Here is a 27,444-nt window from a genome sequence, read left to right as displayed (position 1 = left end):
AGGGAGAAGAGAAGGGGGAGGGGTGATAAAAGGGATGGCAGACTGGGGGAAAGAGTAATCAGTATGCACCTTGTCTTGGTGTGGGGGTAGGGGAGAGATGGGGAGAAAATGTGGAACTCAAAGTCTTGTGGAAGTTAATATTGAAAACTAAAAATAAGTAAATTAATAAAGTGTTGTATAAATACTAATAAAAATGAATCTACAATGTCTTCTTTCCCATAAGATGTTGATCATTTTCCTTAGACTTTTAATATTTATTTGTAGATGTTTGGGATTCTTTAGATGACATGAAGGCTAGTTCTGTTATTAATATCTCCCCCATTGATTTATCTACTAATATTCAAGGTTGTAAACTGAATTTTCTTCTTACTTGGATCTTTAGTAATTTCATCTCATCTCCCACCCCACCCCCTATTTTTTCTTTCTCTTCGATGGAAGATTACCCAAGGGTTGGACATCAAAGATCTCTCAGCCTCTTCCTACACTTTCCACTAGTCCCAATCTCAGTCCAAAATGTCTTTTGGCAGGATAAAATTGGATCAAGTTGCATAACAGTGACCTTTCCTTCAGGGCTGGGGGAATGCTGCTACACACACAGCGGTGCCCTGCCCATTTCCTTCTGCTTCTTTATTCTCTGTCTGAGAACTATCATTCTATAGCAGGGATGTTGCCACCCTGGTCAAAACAGGTTTTCCATTTTCCTTTATCTCCACCTTCTCCACACAATGTGTGGGCAGGAGCAGAATTGAATTGTTCTGTTTTGTTGCCTCAGAATAGTGGAATGGGAATAAGAGAAGAGCAAGAATATTTAGCTGATATATTTAGTAGTAGCAAAGGAATTTTCAAGAAAATCACTGAGGGTGGCTAGGTAACACAGTGAGCTCCTGGCTCCAGAGTCAGGAGGACCAGTGTTCAGCTCTGGCCTCAGACACTTAACACATGCTCAGAAAAAAAAAAAAAAACTAGCTGTGTAACCTTGGGCAACAGAAGACAAGGGAGACCTGTAATGGAAATGCAAATTTAAAGATCTTCCCTGCCCCTAGGCTAAAGTGCACCTGGAGCCTAGGGTGGGAGGCTTGTTTTTCAGTAGATACTTTTTGATTGGCCAGTGGGTCCAGAAGGTTGTTACATTCTCTGAGCCAGGAGCAGGCTATATAAACCCTGATTTGAGGCTTTGTTTTGGCGGCTCACTTTGAGAAGTATTCTGTGATTTGATCAGATGAGACTCTGGGAAGCCATTGTTGAGAGCCACCGCCCCCCCCCTTCCACTCTACCATCTAGCCATCCCTAAAAGACATACATACATACATATATATATATATATATATACACATATATATATACACATATATATATACATATATGTATGTATCTTAAATCTAAATTCAAAGGGAATTTAGTACCAATACTAAAATTCAAACTCAAATTCTCATATTCTAAACCTAATGTTTTAGTCCCCTTCAAAGTTCAAGTCAGGTTCCACCTCCTGCTTGACACCCAAGTATTCACTTCCTTTTCATCTCTGCCTCTCAGAATTTGAGTGCCTTCAAGTCTCAATTCATGTGAACTATATTTCCTGGAGCTTTCCTCCCTAACACTTATCCATAGTTGTATATAAGACTTGCTTTTCAAATTACATGGTAATTACTTCTCTGTGTTCATGTTGTTATCCCTCCAGGGTAGTGTAGGCTCCTTGAGGTCGGGAAAAATGCCATGGTTATCTTTGCTAAGAGTTTATCATATAGCCTTTTCTTTTGGCAAGTGTTTAGTTGTTGTTCATCTTTCATTTTGAAGAGGACATCATTAGGTGAGTACTGACTTGTTCATGAATTGGATTTAAGGGAGACAGAGTTGTGAAAAGTTGTCAACCTCACTCTTTCTTCCAGAGTCATCAAAGTACAGTGGCAAGACAAAAGTCAAGATGACTAGCAATCACTAGTCAAGATGAATCCTCTCTCCTATCATAGTCTACTCAGATACCATCCATCCTTATTTAACAGATCACCATCAGCTGCCCCAGTGATGCTCAGTAAGGGACCCTGCAACATAGTTCAGGTTTCAGGAACAGGACTGATCAGCAAAGTCACATGACTCATCCTGACAGATTTGGAGTCCAAAGCAGACATAGATACTGTGATGCTGCAAAACAGTAAAAACCACAAAATATCATAACCAAAATAACTATATGTAATTTTATTTACCCTCCCTGCTAGAGTGAATACCAGCCAAGGATACTAAGGGAGTTGCAGTGATAATTACTCTTCTACATCCATTCCTTTAGAAAACTTGTGGAATTATATCTCCACCTCTTACTTCTGCTGCTCTCTTCTGTTTTCTAGATTGTAGTTAATAAATACAATGTCTGGTTAATAAATATCTTGAGCCTCATGAAGACTTTGCAAGGAATGCTCTGGAGGAGGGAGATTATGTGCTGGACTGTATCACAGTGTTATTATTATGATGGTACTTACTATACCACAATGATAGAACTCCAATCAAAAACCCACCTACACCAAGCCCTGAGCTCTAATGCACTCTTTGTCAGTGATCTTTTTCCCCAGGAGATTTACAGTAGAAATTTTGAAGGAGGATATATTTTTGTGCAGATGGTAGCATGGGTATAACACAGCCTAAAATCTGCCTGGGGAAAGCTCCTTCAACCCACCATCTTCAAGGAAGTTTTCCTTATGAGAGATTATGAAGGACTTCTTCACAGAAAGAGCTTTTCCTAAAGGTGTACACAGAGCAAAACAAAAAAAAAAACACAACCTGTTTCAGTCTAAACCTATCAGTGAGTTAGGGGGCTATCTACCCAAAGCATGGGAAAATTTCCCTAGGAGAATTGTTGGGTGAGAATAACTTATTTCCAAATACCACGAAGGCAACTGCAGCAGGTGCTTTGACGTGCTTAAAGCGTGGTCAGATATCAAATACACTAAGGTTATCCAACACATCTCAGGTCATCACCACTTGTCTTAACTTTTATTTTGCCACTGGAATTCTATAGTTTTCTCAGCTCTGTGTCATTTAAATCCAATTCATAAACAAGTCAAGACTTCACCTTGTGACATCATTAGTCCTCTTCAAAAACAAAGGATGAAAAACAACTATAATCCAGACAATACAATCCCACAGTCTAGAAGACTCACAGACTGCAGCATGTGTAGTAAGGCTAAAAAGTTTAACAAAATAGAAGTTAATGATTGTTTAAAGGAAGAGTTCTGCTTACCTGGTCATACTCCAAAAGGTTATTATTACAACTTGAAAAACACATGATAAAAAGGCATTTGGCTTCTTCAAGAGACCATGCACATTAGATATATCAGCACTATGATGCTCAATTCCAGGTAACAGACATCCAACAATCTCACTGGGTCAGAGATAGTGACCATGTGGAAACCAAACACAGTAAAATGATTAATTAACTCATTTCGCTAAAGGTCTTTTCTTCTCAGAGACCAAGATGGGAATCATGCATTGGGTTTCATAGATACATAATAACTTTTAAAGAGAAAAAAATACATCAAATGCTCTTCTATGAATGCCCAGAAGTGTCATATCTTCTTAGTCAATCCCAAAATTCACATGAAATCAAATCAAATCACTATTGTAGAGATGTGAAAGAAAGAACCACATTCTGTGTTCTCTCTTTTATTTCTCTTGTGAGATTTAACACAGTGGGTTCCAGTTTTTCTAATCTGCAAATTATTTATACAATGCAGACTATTAATTCCATTGTCAAAATTCTTATTTCTCTCTTGAACCATTCAGGAACATCCTGATGCCTTATAAATTCACAAGGTCGGGGCAGAACCAAGAGGGTGGAGTAAAAGCAGAGACTTGCTTGGCATCTCTGGTCAAATTCCTCCAAATATGTGGGAAAGATGACTCTAAACAAATTCCTGCATACAAGCAGTCAGAAGTTAAGCTTGGGTCTGAGGAACTTGGGGTCTACCAAAGTGCTGCCCCAGTCTGCAGGGGTGATGGTAATGGCTGAAACAGGGGGACCATCTGGGGTTCGATAGCTACCAGCAGGTGGGTTGAGGACTGGGTTGGGACAGGTGGGAGGAAAACACCTTGGCACCACAGTGCATTGAACAAGACCCCAGGGTCCCTTCCTGTGACATAAAACCTGATTCCCCAAGGTGTCCTAGTTTTCTAATCCTGTTTGGTCCAATCCAAAACCCTGATGACAACTGAGTTACATGACATAGGAGTTCGAACAGGCCAAAAGCAGGAATGCCAGGAACAGGAGCATCAGGACAGTCTCTTATCTTCAGTTGTAAGTCACCGTTTGGCTCTGTTGCCCACAGGTCTGGTGGGTTGGGAGGAGTCGTCACCTTAATGTGTGAGAGGTGGATCCAGGCTTTTCTTCCAGCCACCTTAACAGCAGAGTGGTCTGGCACACTGCTCGAACTGCATCCTGGATGTTTCCAAGAGCTTGGAAGAACTTGAGAAGTAAATCATTAACAGTCATACACAACAGCATTCGTCACCTAAAATACAATAGAAGGTGGGGTACCAAACAGAATCTCAAAAAGGGGAATGAATTTTACACATAAGTATTCAGTTACAAATATTAACATTTGCTTAAATAATGGATCAAAATAGAAAGTTCTCTTCTGCTTTACAACTTGTTACACCAATTTTGCAAGTGGAGGTTTTAATGTGTCTCTTAAAATCACACTAGAGATTTTAAAAATTTCTTCTAAAAGTATCTTCCTTCTATAAAACAGTTTCAGTGATTACTAGGCCGTTATGAAGGAAGTTAATTGAAAAGTTTTAAATGATCTTAAGCAGTTTGCATAATTTTCTGTACATGTTTTAATTATAGATGAAAAATAATATTAGATCTTCCAATAAGCTAACATGAAAGAGCTCATATCTTTTACTGATTACTTGTTCTGAGCATAGAAACCTGTTATAGAAGGAAAAAGCAGGGACATGAGATATTCCAAATGTGCCAGGAGAAAACATCCTTGGCTCTGTATAAATTCAAGTACAGTTACAGATATCCAACCAGGCAGCATCTGTTCCATCTCATAGCTAAACTCAGAAATAGGAGGGAAACATTACTTTTCAAACGAACCTCATAGGTAAACTGAGCCAGGAGGGATACCATCCAAGACAGAGGCTAAGATTGTCCCTTCAGCCTTTACCAAATGTAGACTTCCACCTGTTGACAGTACAGGATCACATTCCTCTGAGTAGCTAGTGGCATTTTCTCTCAGACACTGATTTAATTCAGACAACTATACCCAAATTCAGACTCAAAATAAAATTTAGTTATGGTCCCAAGTGGTTTTTACTTTAAACAACAAGATTCACCAATCACAGCTTAGAGCCAGTTATAATTATTTCTATTCTCATGGGGCTGCAATAAACAATAAAAATGTATCAGGTCTTAAAATGTAAGGAATTCATTTTACCATATAAAAGCCAATTTATAAAAATCCTTTTCAATCTTTGCAACTTCTTAGCAAGTTAGTTTCATTTAAAAACTACATATCCTTTCTCAGTATGGATGGTCTTGACTGGAGATAGTTTTTAAGGGATTTGACAGTTTTACAACATAAGGAAAATTTGTATGAATTGTAAGCAGGAGAGACTGCTCAGAATGGGCAGAACTAGTCAGACAAGTTTTCATCCAGTTAGTTTCTTCCTTTCCACATATAGTAATCACTTAACAGTTTCAGGTTTTAGCATTAAAACAGTAGGCCAAAATAGCTTAGTTAATAGTTTTACAAGTTTTTCTAAATAGCAGATATACATATTACAAGTCAGGGTTAACTTAACACTACTGTTCTTACACAATTTTCTCTTCACTCAGGTTTTAAAATATACAATGTAGAAAAACAACAATAGTATAAACTGCGAGATGACATTAATTGCATTTCCAAATTACATATAAGAATGATTGATCTTACCAAGTGAAGAGGCTAGTTGGCTTCTGACCTCATTTTCTCCTCTCTTTTTTTTCCATCTCCCCACTTTACAGATGAATTGAGACTCATGGTTAAATTATTTATACTAGGTCACACAACCAGTCAGTGCAGAGTTTGGAACACACTATTTCTCACTGACAAGGTTTTTCTCACTTTTTTGATTTTTTCTCTTTCATCTTTCTCTTAGCTGTACCTCTCTTGCTTTTCCCTTTTTGCTCTATATTCTGGGATGTTTTGTCCCTGCTCCATTATTTTCCAGGAGTCCTTAGAAACCTTCATTAATTTCCTTGGCATTGGAACAAGCAGACGGATCATTTGCAGCAAGGGAGAGACCTCTTAGATGGTACTGAAGTTGGGGCTTCATGGTACAGAGTGAACTCTATATTTCAGGGGAAAAACCCTTCATTTTTCCAAATTCATCACACTCAAAGTACATTATCAGTCTATGCTCTACCAAATAAACCTTTATGAATGCTTAGCTGTAGCAGGCCCTGGTTATGGGGTGGTCGATTTGGGAGAAAAATAGCACTGCTCAACTGGGGAGTGCCAGGAGATTGTAGCCTGGAGCATTGAGCACAGGGTTGGGAAACTTGAAGTAAAACTTCAGGCTCTGCTTACTTAGAGGGATGGGCTTCAGGGTACCTGGGGATCTAAAACTATTGCTAGTAGGAGCTAGGCCAAGTACCCTTTTACTAAACTATTTAGGCTGTGGAAAGAATATAATTTTACTTTAGTAGCTCAGATGTATCTCAAACTTAGTATATGGGATAATGATTAACTTGTGTTGTACCTTTGTTTCAGAAGCTTCTTTTCCCTTGTATAGCTGTTCCCATGTCATTCAGAAAAAAATGTTCTATTCAGGGATTTAACCTTTCAGGTAGGCAGATGACAAGCCCATGTAGCTCCAATGTAGCTACTGTACCTTCCCCCCTTTTTCTTTTTGGAGGAGGTTAACTCAAATTAACTTCACTGCAGCCCTAGCTCAGTTATAGGCAGGACAACAGGGAGAAAAAAATCTTAATGTTTCAAACCTCTTACTTTCTTCTCAGCTCCATCACATCTGGATGACAAGGAAGAGCTCTGTAGCCCTAGCTAAGAAGAACTGGGACCACAGGGAAGAGAATCTTAGCAGTTGTAACTTGTCACTGTGGCACTAATCTGGTCAGAGTTGGATCACAATGAGAAGGCACTGTAGTCCTTTGCCTTGTCAGAGGTAGGACTACAGGGAGGAAAATCTTAGTGAATTTCTTTGTGACCTTTTGCTCAAGTAAACTTTTCTCAGGTGTTCATTCCTTTAAAATTTCAGATCTACTTCGAGACTTTAAGAGAAACTGTTTTTCATACAACACAGATAATACAATTGTTTAACAGTAACAATTATGGTCTTCATTTTGAAATTTGAAATAAAACAATTGAATAGCCAAGCTGGTGACCTTAAACTTCAGTTTTTGTAGTTACACATAACTAATTTTTTTTCTTGGTGCCAAATAATAAACAGAATGATTTGGATTTTGAAAGGGGACCTAGGGGAACCTCTTGAAAAGTGGAGGAAGTGCACTCCCTCCCTCCGGGGACTCCAGGTAGAGCAACCGAGATTCCTCAGGAAGAGAGCAGATCAGAATCAGCAGTGGAGAGCATGTTGGGAGCCAGGGCCACCCTTATTTGGTTTTTCAAGGGGAGGACTGGATTAGGGTTATGGGATGGACAGGTGTTTCTCCAGTGGCCCCTCTGTTTACAGTAGGCACACTGATCTCGTTCCAGTGTTTGCCGATGGGATGATTCACAACTGCCCTCCTCCCTCCCGCAGGGGATGTATTTCTGCAGATGGTAGGGTCCTTTGTTCTTGGAATTACTTGCATTCCTATATTTTTAACTCAGATTTCTGTATATTTCAGAAATCAAGCATTTATCAGAGATATTAGTTGTAAAAATTCGTTCCCAGCTTTCTGCTTCCCTCCTAATCTTGGTTATGTTGGCATTGTTTGTATAAAAATTTTCTTTTTTTTAATTAATTTATGGGGCAGCTAGGTGACACAGTGAATAGAACACCAGCCCTGTGCCCTACCTTCCCCCTCAAAGAGCAAAAAAAATTACTTATTTATCTACTTTGTTTACAACATTCAGTTCCACAATCCATTGAGTTTCAAATTTTCTCACCCTCCCTCTCCTCCCCCTCTCCTATGGTGGCATGCAATCAAATATAGGATCTACAAATACCTTCACATTAAACATTAGTCAGGCCGTAAAGAAGGGTAATAAACAATGGAATGTACAATGGGAAAGAGGAAATAAAACAAATCAAGGAAAAGAAAGAGAGCAAGTACTTTTCTTCAATCCCCATTCAAACTCTGTAGTTCTTTCTCTGGATGTGGACATCTCTTTCCATCATGAGTCTTTTGGAGTTGTCTTATAACCTTAAATTCTTAGAGGAGCCCAGTCTATCAAAGTTAGTTGTCACATATACATTGTGTCTATAATTGTGTACAAATTTTTCCTGGTTCTGCTCTTCTCATTCAACATCAGTTTATATCAGTCTCTCCAGGCTATTATAAAGTCCATCTGCTCCTCATTTATTATAGCAAAATAGTATTACATTCATATATCACAACTTGTTGAGACATTCCCCAATCGATGGGCATCCCCTTGATTTCTAAATCTTTGTCATCACAAAAAGAGCTGCTATAAATACTGTTGTACATACAGGTCCTCTTCCCAATTCTGTGATCTCTGTGGGATACAACTCTAGATGTGGCATTGTTGGGTCAAAGGGTATGGAATTTCTTTATAGCCCTTTGGGCATGGTTACAGATTGCTCTCCAGAATGGTTGGAGCAGTTCACTACTCCACCAAAAATGCATTAGTGTTACAATTTTTTCACATCCTCTCCAGCATTTATCCTTTTCCTGTTTTATCATCTTAGCCAATCTGGCCAGTGAGATGTGATACCTCAGAGTTGTTTTGATTTGTATTTTTCTAATCAATAGTGATTTAGAGCATTTTTTTCATATACTTATAGATATCTTTAGTTTCTTCCTCTGAGAACTACCTGTTCATATCTTTGATCATTTATCAATTGGGGCATGGTTTGCATTCTTATAGATTTGACTCAAATCTCTGTATATTTTATAAATGAGGACTTTATCAGAGACACTGATTGTAAAAATTCTTTCCCAGTGTTCCACTTCCCTCTTAATCTTGGTTACATTGGCTTATATTTGTACAGAAACTTTTCAAGTTAATGTAATCAAAATTATCCATTTTGCATTTTATACTGTTCTCTAACACTTGTTTGGTCATAAAATCTTCCCTTCTCCATAAATCTGACAGGCAAACTATTCCTTGCTTACCCAGATTGCTTACACTATCATCATTTATACCTAGATCATGCACCAATTTACACATGATTTTGGTATATGGTGTAATATATTGGTCTATGCCCAATTTCTGCCATGCTATATTCCAATTTTCCCAGCAGTTTTTGTCAATTAGTGCATTTTTATCCCCCAAAGTGGGGTATTTAGGTTTATCAAACAATAAAATTACTATAGTCATTGACTTCTGAGTCTCATGTACATAATCTATTCCATTGAGCCACTACTCTATTCCTCAGCCAGTACCAAGTAGTTTTGATGATTGATGATTTACAATATAGATTAAAATCTGGTATGGCTAGGCCACTTTGCCTAGAATTTCTTTTCATTAATTCCATTGATATTCTGGACTTTTGTTCTTCCAAACAAATTCAGTTACTATGTTTTCTAGCTCTATAAAGTAATTTTTTTTGCTAGAATTATTGGTATGGCACTATATATGTAAATTAATTGATGTAAAACTGTCATTTTTGTTATTAGCTCAACCCAGCCATGAGCAACTGATGTTTTTAATTAGTTAGATCTGACTTTATTTGTGTGAAAAGAGTTGTGTAATTGTGTTCATATGGGTCCTGGTTTTGTTTTGGCAGGGAGATTTCCAAATATTTTATAATGTCCACAGTACCTTTAAATGGAATTTCTCTTTCTATCTCTTGCTTTTGGATTCCATTAGAAATATATAGGAATGCCAAGGCTTTATGTGGGTTTATTTTTTATCCTGCAAATTTGCCATATTTATTTATTATATCAAGTTGTTTGTTTACCCAATTCTCTAAGTACATCATCATATCATCTGCAAAGATTGATAACTTAGTCTCTTCTCTGTCTAATTTGATTCCTTCAAATTTTTTTCTTCTCTTATTGCTACTGCTAACATTTCCAATACCAAATTGAATGAAAAGGGTGATAGTGGACATCCTTTTTTCACCCCTGATCTTTTTGGAAAAGCTTTTAGCTTCTCTCCTATATATATATATATATATATAATATTTGCTGATGGTTTTAGTTAGATGCTCCTTATTATCTTAAGGAAGACTCCATTTATTCCTATACTTTCTAGTGTTTTAATAGGAATTTATAGAAAACTGAGTCAAATTTATAAGAATACAAGTCATTCCCGAATTGATAAATGGTCAAAGGATATGAAGAGGCAGTTTTCAGAGGAAGAAATTAAAGCTATCTATAGTCATATAAAAATACCTCAAATCACCATTTATTGGAGAAATGCAAATCAAAACAATTTGATATACTACATCACACCTTTCAGATTGGCTAACATGACAAAATAGGAAAATGATAAATGCTGGGGAAGATGTGGGAAAATTGGAACAGTGATGAATAATTAGTAGAGTTGTGAACTGATCCAACTATTCTGGAGAGCAATTTCATCTCTTCACAAAGAGCTATAAAACTGCATACTCTTTGACCCAACAATGCCACTTCTAGGTCTTACCATAAAGATATCATTAAAAAGGAAAAAAATACCCACATGTACAAAAATTGTTAAAGCAGCACTTTTTTGTGGTGGAAAAGAACTGGAAATTGCAGGAATGCCCATTCATTGGAAAGTGACTAAACAAGTTGTGATACATTAATGTAACAGAATACTCTTGTTCCATAAAAAAAAATGATGAGCAGGGGGACTTCAGAAAAACCTATACTTACAAAAACTGATGTTGAGTGAAGTGAGCAGAACCAGGAGAACATTATACACAGTAATAGACACATAGTGTGATGAATAACTTTGATAGACTTAGCTCTACTCAGAAATGCCAGAACCTAATAAAGCTACAAAAGATTCATGATGGTAAATGCTATCCACATTCAGAAAAAGAATTATGGATTCTCAATGCAGATGGAAGAATACTATTTTCTGTCCTTTTGTTCTGTTTCTTCTTTCTTATGGTTTCTCCATTGTTCCTAAATCTTATTTACAACATGACTAATGTGAAAATATATTTGATATGAATGTATATGTAGAGGCTGAAGATTGCACCCCAAACTTGGGAATGGAGAAGGGAAGGAGTGGTAGAAAATTTAAAACTCAAAATCTAATAGAAGTGAATTATGAAAACTAAAAACCAATTAACTAAAAAAGAAAAACAATCCTTATAAAGGACATATGGGAAAAAATGCTATTTATATCCAAAGAAACAACTGGGGGGAAGAGCCAAGATGGCAGAGTAAAAGCTTCTCTTCCAAACACCTCTAATAGGTGTAAAAAAAAAATTACTCTAAACAACTTTAAGAGCTACAGAACCCACAAAGTGAAGAGAGAGAGAGAGAGAGAGCTAAAGGTAGCCTGGAAGGCTGACAGGAAGGGTCAATCGCACTGAGCTGGGAGCAGAGTGCAGTCCTGTGGCACAGACTGGCAAGAACAGACTTGAGGAGAGTGAATCACTGGTAGCTGTCGAGGTTTTCAGACTTCTCAACCCATAAATGCCAAAGAGAAAGTAAAAGGTCAGTGGGGAACTAAGTGGGAACTGGGTAAGAGAAGAGTGCAGTCCAGTCCCCGATCCTAGAGGTAGCAGCTATCTTCAGTTGTTGCCTCATGATTGCTCCTGAGCTCCAGGCGTACAGATTGTAGGTGGACCAAGCAACCATTCAGAGGGAAATTGCTCTTGTTTTGACCTGCTTGGATCTAAGTCAAAGTCTTGGGTGGCAGTCCTGGGGTGGCAGAGCTTCTTGAGACTGTGGATAGGCAGTCATGCTCACAGTTCTGAGACAGCTGACAAGAAAAACTCTGACAATTGTGAAAAATCCCAGAAATTTGGGACACAGCCCTCTCCACTCTGAGAGTAGAGTTTTTCCATAGCAAAGAGCTCAGCAGAGGAAGCATAATCAAACTACAGCATAATTTTTAGTGACAAAGAGGATCAAAACATAGAATCAGAAGAAGACAAGAAAGTCAAAACTGCTGCATCAAAAACCTCCAAGAAAATTATGAACTAGTCACAGGCCAAGGAGGAGTTCAAGAAGGATTTTTAAAATAAGTAAGAGAAGTAGAGGAAAAATAGGGAAGAAAAATGAGAATAATGCAAGAATATGATGAAAAACAAGTCAACAACCTGCTAAAGGAGACTCAAAAATATACTGAAGAAAATAACACTGTAAAAAACTAACAAAATGGCAAAAGAGGCTCACAAAGTCAATGAAGAGAAAAACACCTTAAAAAGCAGAATTGAACAGATGGAAAAGAAATTTCAAAAACTCACATAAGACAATAATTCCTTCAAAATTAGATTGAAGCAAATGGAAGATAATGACTTTATGAGAAACCAAGATATTATAAAAGAGATCCAAACAAATGAATAAATAGAAGGCAATGTGAAATATTTCATTGGAAAAACCACTGACCTGGAAAATAGATACAAGAGATACAACTTAAAAATTAGTGGACTACCTGAAAGCCACAATCCAAAAAAGAGTATAGACATCATCTTTCAAGAAAATATCAAGGAAAATGGCCCTGATATTCTAGAACAAGAGAGCAAAATAGAAATTGAAGCAATTCGCCAATTACCTCTTGAAAAAGATCCCAAAAAGAAAACTCCTGGAAGAATTATAGACAATTCTAGATTTCCCAGGACAAGGAAAAAATATTACAAGTAGCCAGGAAGAAACAATTTGAATATTGTGAAAACACAATCAGGATAATGGCTAGAGAAAACTGTTACAATGTAGGGGAAGCGCAGGAAGGTGAAAGGGAATGTCAACCTTACCCTTATTGGATTTGACTTAAAGAAGGAAAAACTTTCACACTCGATTGATTATCTTACCTATAGGAAAGTAAGGGGGAAGGGTATTAGAGGAGGGATGATAGAAGGGAGGACAGATTGGGGAAGAGAGTAGTTAGAAGCAAACACTTTTGAAAAGGGACAGGGTCAAAGGAGAAAAGAGAATAAATGAGGGGCAGGATAGGATGGAGGGAAATATAGTTAGTCTTTCACAATATAACTACTATGGAAATGTTTTGTGTAACTTCACATGAAGAGGGAAGAAGGGAAAGAATCTGGAAATCAAAGTTTTAACAACAAATGTTAAAAATTATTTTTACATGCAACCAGGAAATAAGATATACAGACAATGGGGTATAGAAATCCATCCTACCTTGCAAGAAAGAAAGGGAAGTGGGAGAGGATATAAGAGAGAACAGATTGGGGGAAGGGGTATTTAGTATGCTTTTTATCTTGGGGTAGGGGTAAGGGAGAGATGGGAAGAAAATTTGTAACTCAAAAACTTATCAAATGAATTTTGAAAACTACACATTCTCCAGAAGTCTACACAGATAGTAATCATAACTGTGAATGTGAATTGGATGAACTCTCCCATAAAATGGAAGCAGACAGCAGAGTGGATTAAAAACCACAATTCCACAACATGTTGTTTACAAGAAACACGTTTGAAACAAGGTAAAGGTAAAAAGTTACAGTACAATACATTATGCTTTGGGTGAAATAAAAAAAGGCATGGGTAGCAATCAATATGAGATAAAGCAAAAGCAAAAATAGATCTAATAAAAAAGAGATAAGGAATGAAACTATATCCTGTTAAAAGGCACTATAAGCCATGAAATAATATCATTACTAAATATACATGCAGCAAGTGGAATTGAATACAAATTCTTGGAGAAGTTATGGGAGTTATGGAAAGAAATAGATAGGAAAATTGTACTAGTGGGGCACATCAATCACTCCCTCTCTGAACCTGATATTTCTAACCTTAAAATACAAAGAAAGAAGTTAATGGGAATTGAAAAGAATTTTAGAAAAAGTAGATATGGTAGACCTCTAGAGAATATTGAATGGGGGGAAAAATGAACATACCTTTGGCACATACAAAAAAGTTGACCATGAACTAGGGCATAAAAATCTCACATTCCAACACAGAAAGGCAGAAATACTAAATGCATCCTTTTCAGAGCATAATGCAATAAAAATTATATGTATTAAAAGGCCATGGAAAGATGGACTAAAAATTTATTGGAAACTAAATAATCTAATCCTAAAGAATGAGAGGGTCAAACAACAAATCATGGAAACAATCAATAATTTCATTCAAGATAATGAAAATAATGAGGCAAAGTACCAAAACTTATGGGATGCAGCAAAAGCAGTTCTTAGGGGAAATTTTATATATCTGAATGCTTACATGAATAAAATGGAAAAAAAGAGATTAATGAATTGGTCATACAGCTGAAAAAGTGAGGAAAAGAACATATAGAAAATCCTCAACTAAATGCCAAATTAGAAATACTGAAAATCAAATGAAAGATTAATAAAATTGAAATTAAGAAAACTATTGACCTAATACATAAAACTAAGGGCAGGTTTTATGGGGGAAAAAACAACAAAATAGATAAAATTTTGCTAATGGGATTTTTTTTTAAAGAAAGAATGAAACTCAAGTACCAGTATCAAAAACAAAAAGGGCAAATTCACCACCAATGAAGAGGAAATTAAAACAATAATCAGAAACTATTTTGCCCAACAGCAGGACAACAAATTTGATAATCTTAGTGAAGTGGATGAATATTTACAAAAGCGTAAATTGCCCAGATTGATAAAAGAAGTAAAACTTAAATAGCCCAATCTCAGAAAAAGAAATTGAGAAAGCCACCTTCAAACACCTGCTGAGAGAGATCCCAAACTGAAAAGTTCTTGAAACTCCAGAACTACCAGGTAGAAGAGAAAATACTTCAAGCGGCCAGAAGGAAACAATTCAAATATTGAGGGTCCACAGTGAGGATCGCACAGGATTTGGCAGCCTCTACACTGAAAGATCTGAGGCAGTGGAATATAATTTTCCAGAAGGCAAAAGACCTCGGGTTACAACTAAGGATCACATACCCAGGGAGACTGAACATATTTTACCAGGGAAAGAGATGGTCATTCAACGATATAACAAAGTTCCAGACCTTCCTGATGAAAAAGCCAGAACACAATGGAAAATTCAACCTCCAATTACGAGATGCAAAACAAAAATAATTTATATACATATATATATATATGTATATATATATATATGAAGAAAACCAAATTATGAGTATCCAAAATTAAAAGGGTGAATCTACCTCCAATAAAGAGGAAATCAAAAAAAAAAATTAGGAATTATTTTTCCCAATTGTATGCACATAAATTTGACAATCTTAGGGAAATGGATGAATATTTACAAAAATACAAGTTGCCCAGATTAACTGAAGAGGAAGTAAATTACTTCAATAGCCCCATCTCAGAAAAAGAAATTGAACAAGCCATCAATCAATTCCCTAGGAAAAAATCTCCAGGGCCAGATGGATTTACTAGTGAATTCTATCAAACATTTAAAGAACAGTTGATTCCAATACTCTACAAACTATTTGGGAAAATTAGTGAAGGAGTCCTACCAAATTCTTTTTATGACACAAATATGGTACTGATACCTAAATCAGGAAGAGATAAAACAAAGAAAGAAAACTATAGACCAATCTCCCTCATGAATATAGATGCAAAACTTCTAAATAAAATATTAGCAAAAAGACTACAACAACTTATCTCAAGAATAATACACTTTGATCAGGTAGGACTTATTCCAGGAATGCAGGGATGGTATAATATTAGGAAAACCATCAGTATAATTGATCATATCAACAATAAAACTAGCAGAAACCACATGATCATCTCAATAGATGCAGAAAAGGCTTTTTGGAAAAATACAACATCCATTCCTATTTAAAAAAAAAACATTAGAAAGTATAGGAATAAATGGAGTCTTCCTTAAAATAATAGGTAGCATCAATTTAAAGCCATCTTGACTCAAGCTAATATAATAAAAATGAAAATTTTACCTAAATTAAATTATGTATTTAGTGCCATACCAATCAATTTACCAAAAAAACTATGTTATCAAGCCAGAAAAAATAGTGACAAAATTCATTTGGAAGAATAAATGGTCCAGAATATCAAGGGAATTAATGAAAAGAAATGCTAGGGAAGGTGGACTAGCTATACCAGATTTCAATCTGTATTATAAACAGCAGTCATCAAAAATACTTGGTACTGGCTGATGAATAGAGAAGTGGATCAATGGAATAGATTAGGCATACAAGATTCAGAAGTCAACGACTATACTAATTTATTGTTTGATAAACCCCAAGACGCCTGTTTTGGGGATAAGAACTCAGTATTTGACAAAAACTGCTGAGAAAATTGGAATATAGTATGGCAGAAACTGGGCATAGACCATTATCTAACACCATATGCAAAAATCAAGTCTAAATGGGTGCATGATTTAGGTATAAAGGTTGAAACTGTAAGCAGTCTCAGAAAACAAGGAATAGTTTACCTGTTTGTCAGATTTGTGGAGAGGGAAAGACTTTATGACTAAATAAGAATTAGAGAACATTATAAAATGTAAGATGGATAATTTTGACTACATGCAATTGAAAAGCTTCTGTACAAAAAAAGCAAATGTAACCAAGATTAAGAGGGAGGTGGGAAATTGGAAAAGAATTTTTATAACCTATGTCTGTGATAAAGGACTCATTTCTAAAATATACAGAGAATTGAGTCAAATTTATAAGAATACAAGTCATTCTCAAATTGATAAAAGGTCAAAGGATATGAACAGGCAATTTTCAGAGAAAGAAATTAAAGATATCTATAAGCACATGAAGAAATGCTCTAAATCACTATCAATTACAGAAGTGCAAATCAAAACAACTCTGAGGTACCACATTTCACCAGTCAGATTGGCTAAGATGACAAAGCAGGAAAATGACAAATGACAGAGAGGATGTGGGCAAGTTGGAGCACTAATGCATTGCTGGTGGAGTTGTGGACTGATCCAGCCTTTCTGGAGAAAAATCTGGAATTATGCCCAAAGGGCTAGAAATAATTTCAAATCATTTGACCCAGCAATACCACTCCTAGTGTTATATCCCAAAGAGATCATACAAGTGGGAGGAAGACCCATATGTACAAAAATGTTTATAGCAGCTCTTTTTGTGGTGGCAAAGAATTGGAAATTATAGGAGTGCCCATCAATTGGGGAATGTTTAAACAAGTTGTGGTATATGCATGTTATGGAATACTATTGTGCTATAAGAAACGAGGAGCAGATGGACTTCATAATTTACCTGGAAAGGCTTATATGAACTGATGCTGAGTGAGAAGAGTAGAACCAGGAGAAATTTGTACACAATTACAGACACAACGTATGTGTGATGACCAGCTTTGATAGACTGGACTCTTTGATAGACAGCAATGCAGTGATATAAGTCAATCCCAAAAGACTCATGATGGAGAGAAATGTGTGCATCCGGAGAAAGAACTAGAAAGAACTGAGTTTATATCCAGATGGAAGCAAAATACCTGATCTTTTTCCTTTTCTTTTTTGTTGTTATGTCTATGTCCTCTTTACCATTTTTCATTCCATCTGTTACAATCTGTCTTTATAACCTGACTAATGTATAATGTGAAAGTATTTACAGATCCTATACTTGACTGTATGCTGCCATGGCAGGGGGGGAGGGGGAGAAGGGGACAAATTGTGAAACTCAAGGAATTGTGGAATTGAATCTTGTAAACTAAAAGTAAACAAACAAATTAATTAAATATATGTATATATATGTGTGTGTGTATATATATATATATATGTGTGTGTATGTATATAGTCCATTTTGGAGAAGGAAGAGCAAGCAAATATGAAACTACCACTAATAATCACTTAAATTTTTGAGGTCACAATTCCCTTACCTTACCTCAAACTAGTCCACCTGCCACTTCCCATTGTTATTATTGTTCCATTACGTCTGACTCTTTGTGACTTTATTTGAGGTTTTCTTGGCAGAGTTACTAAAGTAGTATACCCTTTCCTTCTCTAGTTCACTTTACAGATGAGAAATCTAATGCAACTGGGGTTAAGTGACTTGCCGAGAGACACATAGTTATTAAGTGTCTGAGGACATATTTGAACTCAGGAAAATGAGTCTTCCTGACTCCAGACCTGGCAATCTATCGATGGCATCATGTAGCTCTCTCATGCTATTTCCAGACATCTCCCACTGATGCTTTCACTACCTACTGCCCACCTTCCAAATCTAGCTCCCCTAAATACAGAAGTATGCTGGTATATGTTTAAAAATAAGCTTCCTCTGCCAAAATGTACTCATGATGCATTTGAAGTTTTGTCTTCATTATTGACATATTCTCCATCACTTCCTTAAATCTAACCATTAACAAAACAATAAATCAAGTCCTGAATAAAAAAAAAAAGAATGAGAGGGTAAAACAACAAATCATAGAAACAATCAATAATTTCATTTAATATAATGAAAATAATGAAGCAAAGTATCAAAAGTTATGGGATGCAGCAAAAGCAGCTCTTAGGGGAAGTTTTATATCTCTGAATGCTTACATGAATAAAATAGAGAATAAATAGATCAATGAGTTGGGCATACAACTGAAAAAGCTAGAAAAAAGAACATATTAAAAATCCTCAATTAAATGCCAAATTAGAAATAAAACCAAATGAAAGATTAATAAAATTAAAATTAAGAAAAGTATTGACCTAATTTATAAAACTAAGGGAAAAAAAACAAAAAAATAGAAATAAATTTGCTAATGTGATTTAAAAAAAAATAAGAACAAAACTAAAGTACCAGTATCAAAAATGAAAAGGGAAAATTCACCACCAATTAAGAGGAAATTAAAACAGTAATTAGAAAGTATTTTGTCCAACTGTATGCCAACAAATTTTATAATCTTAGAGAAGTGGATGGATATTTGCAAAAAGATAAATTGCCTAGATTGACAGAAGTAAAGTACTTAAATAGCCCAATCTCAGAAAAAGAAATTGAAAAAGCCATCAATTAATTCCCTCGGAAAAAAACCCAGAGCAAGATGTATTTACAAGCAAATTCTATCAAACATTTCTAGAACAATTAATTCTAGTATAGACTATTTGGGAAAATAGGTGATGATGGAGTCCTATCAAATTCTTTTTATGATATAAATTGAAACCAAAACTGAGAAGAGTCAAAACAGAGAAAGAAAGTTATAGACCAATTTTCTTAATGAATGTTGGTGCAAAAAATTTAAAGAAAATATTAGCAAACACATTACAGCAACTTATCAGGAGAATAATCGGCTTTATTCGGGTAGGATTTATACCAGGAATACAATGCTGGCTCAGTATTAGGAAAATTATCGGCATATTTGATCATATAAATAACAAAATTAACCAAAACCATATGATTATCTCAATAGATACATGAAAAGCTTTTGACAAAATATAATACCAATTCCTTTTAAAAACACTAGAGAGTTTAGTAACAAATGGAGCCTTCCTTTAGCATCTACCTAAAACCATCAGAAAGCATTAAATGTAATAGAGATGAGCTAGAACCATTTCCAATAAGATCAGGGGTGAAACAAGGATGTCTGCTATTACCACTGTTATTCAATAGGGTGCTACAAACGTTAGCTTTAGCAATAATAGAGGAAAAAGAAAGTGAAGGAATTAGAATAAGAAAAGGAGGAAACTAAGTTGTCACTCTTTGTAGATGATATAATGGTGTACTTGGAGAATCCTAGAGAATCAAGTAAAAAAGTACTTCAAATAATAAACAACTTTAGGAGAGTTGCAGGACATAAAATATACCCACATAAACCATCAGGATTTCTATAGATCATTAACAAAGCTCAACAGCAAGAGATAGAAAGAAAAATTACATTTAAAGTTTCTATAGGCATTATAAAATATTTTGGGGTCTTCCTGCTGAGACAAACCCAAGAACTATATGAACACAATTACAAAAATCTTTTCACACAAATAAAGTCAGATCTAAATAATTAGAAAAACATCAGTTGCTCATGATTAGGCCAAGCTAATATAATAAAAATGACTATTCTACCTAAATTAATTTATTTATTCAGTGCCATACCAATCAATCTACCAAAAATTATTTTATAGAGCTAGAAAAAAATAATATACAAATTCATCTGGAAGAACAAATGTTCCAGAAAATCAAGGCAATTAATGAAAAGAAATGCTAAGGAAGGTGACCTAGCCATATCGGGTGTTAAACTGTATTACAGAGGAGTAGTCATCAAAACTACTTGTTTCTGGCTAAGAAATAGAGGGGTAGGTCAGTAGAATAGGTTAGGTTCATAAGACACAGAAGTCAATGATTATAGCAATCTACTGTTTGATAAATCCAAAGACCCCAGCTTCTAGGAAAAGAACTCACTATTTGACAAAAACTGCTCAGAAAACTGGAAAATAGCATGGCAGAAAATGGATGTAAACCAATGTCTGACACCATATACCAAAACAAAGTCCAAAGGAGTACCCAATTTAGATAAAAGGTTGATTCCATAAGAAAATTAGAGAAGCAAGGAATAGTTTTTCTGTCATATTTGTAGATGGGGAAATTTATGACCAAACAAGAAATACAGAACATCATGAAATGCAACATCAAATTGAAAGTTGCTGCACAAATAAAGCCAATGCAACCAAGATTAGGAGGGAAGTAGAAAACTGGGAAAGGATTTTTAAAACTAATGTCTCTAATCAAGGCCTTATTTCTAAAATATTTTGAGAATGGAATCAAATTTACAAGAATAACAATCATGCCCCAATTGATAAATGATCAAGGGATGTGAACAGGCAGTTTTCAGAGGAAGACATTAAAATTTTCTATAGTCATATGAAAAAATGCTCTAAATCACTATTGATTAAAAAGATGCAAATCAAAATAACTTTGAGGTAACACATCACACCTATCAAATTGGCTAACCAGACAAAACAGCAAAATAATTAATGTTGGAGAAAATGTGAAAAAGTTGGAACACTAATTCATTGTTGGTGAAGCTGGGAGCTGATCCAACCATTCTGGAGAACAATTTGGACCTATGCCCAAAGGGCTGTAAAATGTTCATACCGTTCAACCCAGCAATCCCACTTTTAGGGCTATATCCAAAAGAGATCATAAAAATGGGACAAGGTACAAAAATATTTTAAGCAACTCTTTTTGTGGTGGCCAAGAACTGGAAATTTAGGGTATGCCCATCCTTGACATTTGAATGATTTTTTTTCTGGTCACTTGCAGTATTTTATACTTGACCTTATACTTCTGGAATTTGGTTTCAATATTCCTTGGAATTTTCACTTTGGGGTCTCTTTCAGGAGGTGATTGGTGGCCTTTCAATGATTTTTCACCTTCTGCTTCTAGGATATCAGGGCAGTTTTCCTCGATAATTTCTTGAAAGATAATGTCCAGGTCCTTTTTTTAATCATGACTTTCAGGTAGTCCAGTGATTCTTTTCTCTTCGATCTGTTTTCCAGGTCAATTGTTTTTTGCAATGAAGTATTTTATATTTTCTTCTTTTTTTTCATTCTCTTGATTTTGTTTGACTGATTCTTGATGTCTCATAAAGTTAATTTCCACTTGCCCAATTCTAATTTTTAAGGAATTATCTTCATCAGTTATCTTTTGTACCTCCTTTTCCATTTGGCCCATTCTACTTTTTAAGGAGTTGTTTTCTTCAGTACATTTTTGTGTTTGATTTCCAAGTTGGAGGTTCTTTCTTTTCCATGATTGTCTTGTATAACTCTGATTTGTTTGCCTAATTTTTATTTCACCTCTCTTATTTGATTTTTTAAAATATTTTTGAGGTCTTCCCAGAAGACTTTTTCATATTTCTCTTTTGAATTTGCTTGTGGGCATTTTGACATTGTTTTTCTCTTCTAATATTGTGTTTTGATCTTCTCTATCACCATATATTCTTTTGTCAGGAATATTCTTTTTTTTCTCATTTTTTAGCCTTTTTTGTTATGTTTAATGTTGGGCTCTGCCCCTGGGGATCACTGTGCCAATCTTCCTCCTCTGGAGTCCAGGGTCCTTGTTGGTGGCTTTCTGCACTGGGGTCTCTGGACCTAATGGCTTACCCACTGCACTAGGGTGGCTTGAACTAGTTGTGTTCACTGTGTCTAGGATTCTGGGGCTGGCAGTTTGGCTGCTGGGCAGGTGATGGAGGTTTCACAGGGGGCTGGCTGTGCCAACAACCTGCTGAGCCAAGACCTCAAGCACCAAGACCCAAAGCTAGGGTCTGTTTTAATGACAAGTGATGAATAAACCAACAAGCACTGGTGTTAATTAGTTTGAGAAACTGCCTTGGCCCCAGCCACAGGATATTTTGCCCCAAGGTATTGAGGGGAGCTGTGTGTCTGAGACTGGAAAGCTCAAGAGAAACTCTGCTGAGAAGGATCACCAGACTCAGCTGTGCTGTGAAGAGCAGTGGGAGTGAAAAGGAAATAACACATGCATGCTGAGTGCAGAAGCAGTGCGGCAGAAATTCCCTGACTTTGGGCACTTACAGGAGGTTGGAAGTTTGGTTTTGATTCCAGGCTAGAAGGAAGAACTGAAGATCTGGGGCAAGAGACACCATCCCCCATACCTCAGGTCTAGAGGTGATTACAAAAATTAAACTATTACTACAAAAAATGCATAGGAAAGAGAGAAATAATCCAACCATAGCAAGATACTTTGTGAATTGAGAAGACAGGGGTTCATCTTCAGGGGAGAATATTGAAGAAAAGAAACCCAATTCTATTTCCAAATGTACTGTCAAATGAACACCTGCCCAAAAAGAATTCATAGAACATCTTTAAAAAGACTTTAAAAATCAAAGGACAAATTGGGAGGAAAAACTAAAAAAAATAATAATTCAAGAAAAACAAGGAGATTATGAAAGGAAAGCCAACCAAATAGAAAAGATCTAGAATATTTAGGGGGGAAAATACACCTTGAAAATTAGTGTTGGGCAAGATAAAACCAACAAAATTATAAAATACCAAGAAATAATTAAAATATGAATAATGAAAAAAACAGCAAAGAAAGTGAAAAATCTGATAAGAAAAACAACAAATCTAGAGAATAGATGAAGAAAAGAAAACATAAAAATAATCATACAAACTGAAAACTATGACCAAAAAAAAAGAATCTTAATACAATAATGTAAGAAATAATTAATGAAAATTGCCCTGAAGCATTAGAACAAAAAGGAAAAGTAAAAATAGAAAAAATCCATTGATCACCATTTAAGAGATCCTAAGAGGAAAACTCATCAGAATATTACAGTCAAATTCTGAAACACCCAGCTCAAGGATAAAATATTAAAGCAACAAGAATAAAACGATTTAAGTATGATGGTGACACAATAATTATCACACAAGGCCAAGCAGTGGAGACATTAAAGCACTGCTGGTCTTATAACACTTGCAAAAGAGAAAAAGAACTGGGTCTCTGGCTGAAGATATCCTACCCAGTTAAGTTAAGCATAATTCTGAATGAAAAAAAAAATGAACATTTGATCAACTGTCAGACTTTCAAGATTTTCTTTAAAAAAATCTGAACTTAATAGAAGATTTGACATACAAGAGTCAAGAGAAACATAAGGTACATACCAAAGACAGAGATTCAATAAGGATAGATGCTTTACTTTTTATGTATGTAAAATGCAAAATATATGTCTAAGATTCTTATTAATAATTGGGTAACTCGTGAGAAAAATTATCATATTAATTTAAAAAGTAAAATAATTTAGGAACAGCTAATATAGTAATTATTTTAAAATGTATTAGATACAAGAAGGAATTAGATGGGGAGAAAGGCTGGCAATTCTGGTAAGCTACTTCCATTGGGAATGAATTTAGGAGGGAATGTTACATATATGTTTAGAAGAGTATAAAAGTGTTCTAAATTCAGAAAAAATAAAATGGTAATGGGATAGTGACAAGGGAGGGATCTTTAGAGAAGAGGGTGAGGAGTAAATAAAATGGGGTATAGAATGGTATTTAGATCAATGTGAATAAGAGAATAATGGAGGGATCTCTATAGGGGAGGGTGAAAAAATAAATTATAAGGGGCTATAGAAGGGTTTTTAGATTTATAGGAATGGGAGGATAGGGGAGGGATGCTGGAAGGGGGTTGGCAAATAATAGAAGGGCAAAGTAGTGTGTAGAAGTAAAGTAGAGGTGGCAGGAGGGATATGAAATAAGAGATATGCACAAACAAACACATACAGGCTTTCTTGAAATGAAAATTAATTGTTACATATTTTGTATCCTCTCATATTCTGCTATGCATATGACATGCTTTTTTATTTGTATTTAAGTTTATGATATGTTTTTGTTTCTTTTATCTATTCTATATTTGTATGGTGGTGTTTGAGTCTAAAATAAAAATTAAAAAAAAGAAAAACTTACTTTATATATTTGAGGTATGAGATATTTATCTGAGAATCTTCCTAGAAATTTTTCCCCCAATTTTCTGTTTTCATTCTGATTTTGGCTACATTTCCTTTTTTTGTAAAAAAAAAAAAAAGCAACCATTTTAATTTAATGTAATAAAAGTCTAAATATTATACCTCACACTGCACTCTATCTCTTATTTATTCATAAAATTTTTGTCTATCCATATATCTGACAGATAATATATTCCATGTTCTTCAAATTATCTTGTAATATCTCCCTTTATATGGATTCATTTATCGAAATGAATCCATTTTGAACTTATCTTGGTGTAATGTAATACCAAGCAAAGGCAACTTCCCAGGTTCGAAATACCAGCATAGGTGCTCTCTATTTTATTCAGTAACAAACCCAGAACAGAGAAGATCAAAACATGACATCATTCAAAATACAGTATTTACTAAGTATGATTAAATAATCTCCAAGGACTACCCCACCCCAGGACCTTCCAATCATTCAATCAATTACAAAGTCTCCGTTCTAAATACTTCTCCACCCCTAGGCTATACCTTAATTAAGTCCACCACAAAGCCCCTCTTCTCAAATGGAGATTATTTTCCAAACATAGGTAAAGTACCTTCATTTGTCAATCACGGAGCACAATAAGGTCAAAAGTTTCCCACCCCTAGGATCACAATTGAATCTACCCCAGAGTTACATCAAGTTTAAACACAGCACTTAATACCCAAATGGAGGTCTTTTCTTCATCTTGACACGAGGCAAGTTTTCAGCAATCTTAGTTCCTGGGGAGACAAGGCTTAGCAAGGCCATAAGATACATTGCCAGTCCCTTCATGAATTTATCCTCTGTCTGTAGAACAGTCCTAGAACCCCTGAACACATTAGCAAAGCCCTCTCCCAGGATTTCTGTAAACATACAACAAGAAAATCCTTCTTCAGGGCTTCTGAACCAACAGAAAGGCTCCCAGACCCCTGCAACAACAGTACTGTCCCTCACCAGTGGACAGTATTCATTCTGTCTGCAGGACAGTCTCCAGACCCCTGCAACAACAGTACTGTCCCTCACCAGTGGACAGTATTCACTCTCTGTCTGCAGGACAGTCTCAGGCCTTCTTAGCGAACAGCCAGGTTCCAGGACTTCTTCAACAAAAGGACAGTCTTTCACCAGTGGACAAATCTGGCAAAATAACATCAAAACAGACAGACAAAGTACCAGCAAAACAGCCATGTCTCCTCAGTCCTTGGCAGCTCAGGGGGCAGGTCTCAAAAGTCCAGGGCAATTCAAAGCGGCCACCAGCAATTCTCTTAGTCTCTCTCTCTCCACGAGGTGCAGCTACCAAAAAAAGATCTTCCGCCTCTCTCTTGTGTCTCCAAATCTACGTCACCAGCTCCTCCCACTTCAGGACTTTCTTTTCACATCAACAAGCCCATCCCACAGGTGGGATTAACAAACTCTGGGTTTTAATACAATCAATTTGAAAACCAAGCCAATACAGGGGAATCTTTAATTGCCATTACTATCACACTTGGTAAGTGGTATAAGATATTGGTCTTTGCCCAATTTCTGCCAGACTGCTTTAATGTTTTCCCAACAATTTTTACTAAATATATACTAAATCTTAAGTCTTTAGACTTGACAAATACACGGTTACTGTATTTATTTGCTGCTGTAAATTGGATATCTATCCTGCCCCACTGATCTACCTTTCTCTTAGCCAGTATGATATCATTTTGATAATTAATGCCCTATAATATAGTTTAAGGTGTGATGTTGCTAAACCTCCTTCCTTTATGTTTTTTCATTAGTTCCTTTGATATCCTTGACTTTTTACTTTTCATTTTTTTTTTGCTTTTTTTCTAATAATTTAATAAAATGTCTTTGGCATTGAACATACAAATTAAGAAAAACCCATCATTTGTAAATTTATATATAATATTTATAAATAAATTATAAAAATTATCATTGTTTCTACATAGCAATGAAGATAATGAAAATATAAGAGAACAACTCTTAGGCCCTTTGTGTTACAAAAATATAGATGCTGAAAATTTTAAAAAGAGAGACTAACAAAACTGAAAATTGAATTAAAACATTGATGTAATAAAATAAAATTAGTATCAAAGATAGGTTTTGGGGGGGGAGGAGAGAGAAAAACAGTAAAAAAGACATGCTATTCCCTAACTTTAAAAGAAATGAGGAAAAACTGAATTAACAGTATCAGCAATGGAAAAATGATGATATAAGCACTGATAAAAGCTATAAGTAATTATTTGGAGCTATTTTGACCAACTTTATGCCTGTAAAACTGGTAATCTAAAAGTAACAAATGGATATTTACACAAATAAAAATTACACTGATGCATAGAATAGAATACTTAAGTAATACTACTTTAGAAAATGTTTTTCAATGAATAAACAAAATCATAAAGGAAAAACCATTCGGTTCAATTGGATTGAGAAGCAAATTCTATCAAATATTTAAACAACAAAAAATTTTAATACTACAAAAGCTTTGAAAACAGGTGTGGTGAATAAAAAAGATTGAGAGACATGGTTGCTGGTTAATTTAATCATTTTATTAATAAGGCCAGCACTTTGTTAATAAAAGGATGGTCATTTGACCATCTCTCTTAAACCAAAGACAATCATGGTAGTGGGCTCACGGCTTATATAATTTTTTTGAAGAGGAGTGGCAATCAATTTTGATTAGTTAACATAATGGGAGGTGGGCTGAAATGAGTGGCTGAAAGTGATATCATGTCACTGTTGTACAGACAGTCCAATATCCTTACCCAAGATGACCCCCAGCTTTGGACAGTCTACTCAAACAATTTATCCCTACCTAAAGCCACCTTAGATTAAATTCCTTATAA

At 35.5% G+C, this 27,444-nt stretch overlaps 1 long non-coding RNA gene across 1 annotated transcript; it reads right to left on the bottom strand.

The window, feature by feature from the left end:
- Positions 1 to 24,913: 24,913 nt before the first annotated feature.
- Positions 24,914 to 26,093, bottom strand: LOC138173800 (uncharacterized). Its single transcript, XR_011171534.1, has 2 exons — positions 25,269 to 26,093; positions 24,914 to 25,187 (listed from the first exon to the last, which is right to left on the bottom strand). It is a non-coding gene; the product is annotated as an uncharacterized lncRNA (long non-coding RNA).
- Between the last annotated feature and the right edge of the window lie 1,351 nt (positions 26,094 to 27,444).

This window comes from Petaurus breviceps, unplaced genomic scaffold (genome assembly GCF_028583685.1).
Source record: "Petaurus breviceps papuanus isolate PSGF00001 unplaced genomic scaffold, PetGlider_PUasm1.0 64, whole genome shotgun sequence".
NCBI classification, from domain to species: domain Eukaryota; kingdom Metazoa; phylum Chordata; class Mammalia; order Diprotodontia; family Petauridae; genus Petaurus; species Petaurus breviceps.
This window is presented reverse-complemented; position numbering and strand designations above follow the sequence as displayed.